The sequence below is a fragment of the Magnolia sinica genome, chromosome 6 (genome assembly GCF_029962835.1).
Source record: "Magnolia sinica isolate HGM2019 chromosome 6, MsV1, whole genome shotgun sequence".
NCBI classification, from domain to species: domain Eukaryota; kingdom Viridiplantae; phylum Streptophyta; class Magnoliopsida; order Magnoliales; family Magnoliaceae; genus Magnolia; species Magnolia sinica.
In genome coordinates, this window is record NC_080578.1 from 84,918,319 (window position 1) to 84,921,555 (window position 3,237).

Genomic DNA, 3,237 nt, shown 5'->3' on the forward strand with positions numbered 1-3,237 from the left:
GAATGTACGATTTAAAGACGATTGTGAGCCATTCACATTCATCGTACATGTGACACTCATTGGATCAGGGTCATTTTTAAAGATCCAAACCATGCCTACTATGGAACTCATGAAAAATAAAGAACACCCTTCGTTTGGAATATTTTCATGCCATTGATGTGTAGGGCATGGATCATAGGGTATATGAGTTTTGATTCATGGCCACTACAAGCTCAATAGAATGGCTGAAGCCGTGATGTTCGAAGATGTGTTGGTGTGTGACATGATAGTTGTGTATATAGTACAATTGCAAGGTGTCTTCTAATGGATGATTAGAAAGCCTCTCAAGATAACCATGCTTAAGATGAGTGATGGTTCTTCAACTCTGTAATTTCTTTGAGGTTGTGTCCGGTTGCACCAATTATCATGAAATCTCATGATATTTTGAACCAAATTAGATAGATTAATCATAAAATATCCAAGATTTCATGATAGTTTGAAGCTCAAATTTCACATGGCATGAGTAATTTCATCTTTGTTTTTGTTTTTTGTTTTTTTTTTAATTTTTTTTTTCTTTTTAGTTCCACTACATTTTTTAATGGTTGGTGTAAAGCAATGTCACCAGTCCATCACCTTAGATTGAATGAAGACAGCATCTCAAGATGAATCTGGATACGCTAAGCAATTGCAATTCATTTCTTATCTTTACAAAGCTTTCGTACGTCATAAAGATAATTGGTAACAATTTGAATGGTCTGAATTATCCCAATGTTGCAAAATTTCTGGCACGATTCATTCACAACGGAGCTTAATAAACTAATAGGTAGGATTATTTCATTGAACCACTTGAATAAACTGAAATATCAAGAAATATATGCATATCCTTTGGTTCTTAATCATGCAAGGATCATCAACATAAATGGGGGTCCCCTCTCAGGCCGAACGTGTGCATGAACTTGATTTGGATGCACGACATGCGGGTTTTTTTCAAGAGGATTGATCGAAAGAAAGAGAGTGAAGGAGAGATAATACAGTAGGTGGGTGTTGTTTAGGATGCAAGGCAGATTTACGTTGTCAAAATACCCAATCAAGAGGAAGATAAAGAGGACATTGTTAAGTGGGTATTGTCGATGGCGAGAAGCAGAGGGAGGGTAAGAGAAATGAGAGAGAGTGAAGAAAAGAAATGACGTGAAAATGGAGTTTACCCCCCTCGGGGCGAGTACCTGCACAGCGAAATGGAGGAAGATGTCTAACGGGGATCCAACCGAAGGAACATTCATTATAAGGACGGAGAGACTATTGGTATCCAACTAATTAGGTTTCACCACGTCACTTGTTTAGTATCTAATATGCATCCCAAATTTTGTCAAAATTTCTTTAAAATCGTAATTTCTTTTAAAGTCTTCGCATGCGTTTCCTTCTTAAGCTAATTTTGACCACTCCTAAATGAGATGCTCATACTACTGAAGTAGAATATGGGAGTGATCTTCTTAAGGATGCGATGGGTTAACTATCATCAATGGGGTGTCAAGAGATAAATGTAAGTTGACTACATAAATTAAGATCATAGAGTGGGTGGAATAGAAATGAAATTGGTGAGTTTTTTTTATATAAATAATTTAAACATTTTTTTACCATACGGATAGTACAAAATGACACCTAAATTGACAAGGTTTTAGATATGATAGGTAGTTGCTCATGTAAATGAATGGGACTCCTTAAATCCGAATCTAATGGGGAATCAGTAGAAAAAGATAGGTCATGTTTACACCCATTTTTAGTGCCCTGATGTAGACGAATAGAAAGATGTCACATGGAAACATTACAAGTTTGGCACGGTCGGGATCATACTCGCACATGGAGATGATTTGTATTTAATTTTCTTTCAGCACTATGCATTCTGTCATTATTGTGATTGTAACGTCCTGGATTTTCACTGTTTTGGATTTCCAAAAATTCTTAAATTTTTTAAAAATGTAATTAACTTATATTATCACTTACTGACCATTAGCACTCAATGTTAGATTATACACGGGTGGTACCAGTAAAGAACCGTATAAGTCTGATTAATCAATCGTAAGAAGCCAACGAATCCACCTGATAACTTGAACATCAAGTTTAACCCCATGATTTACTCACATAGGGCCCAAATCTAACCGACCCTCGCTAACTAATTAAGTCAATCATAACTAAATTAAAGATCTAACTGAGCTGAGTCAGATAAGGCCCGGATCTTGACTAATAGACCAAATCAACTCCGTTACTCTTTTAGCCTAAAACCGACGGTTTAGAGTAATTATGACCAAATGTCCACTTTCACTAGTTATAAATAGGCCACACTATGAGCATAGTTAATCCAAACCCTAATCATTGCCCACGAGAAATCTCAATACATAATTCATTCTAGAAATGTCCCGATTTTCCAAACAAACTCTAAACCGCTCGTTGGTGGGCCACTAGTTCCAAAACTATAGAATAATGTCCGTCTTACTGGGCTTGATGTCTATCGCGGGAGTCGGACCTGGGTACTGTCCAGAACCGCTTAACTTGTGCCAAAGGACGAGTGCATAGAAGTGCAAATACCGTAAATGAAGAAACTAAAACTTAAGTGAATTGGGTCGTCTATTCTTATGCAAAGTTGAGGATTTTGAACCGTCGGTTTACGATCAAACTTCACACGTGGAGTAAGGATATTTCTTTTCTCATATCCGTATAGCCGCGGCCCTGATCGACCATCGGTGACCGTTGAACAGACTTCTAAACATATCTATCGATCGGCGCATCCAAATGGCGGGCCGATCATATCCATACGTAGATCATCATTAGGGCTAACTATCCTATGATGTATATCAATATATACGCCCCATAGTGGGCCCTAGAGGTTAGAAAGACCCTCCCATAGGGCTAGTATAGTAAAAACCTAGCCCTTGGGGCCATTTACACAAAATCTGGCCCTATATAAGGGCTTCTTTGGGGCACCCCTCTCCCCATACGAATTTACCCTAGAGAAAAGAAAGAGAGAGAGAGAAAGAGGAGAAAAGAGAAGAAAGAGAGAGAGCTTGGAAGCATGAGAGTTTGTGCACCTTCACCCTCTCATCTCCTCTATAGCAACATCGTCCTTCATTGGTATCGATTCGGTGACGATTGAAAGTAAGTATGGAGTTATGTTTGTAGGTTTGAGTCTTGGGTTAAATTTCTTCTAATTCTTACAAGCTTGTATGCTTATTTAGACATTTCAATAATGATTTCCTAACACTA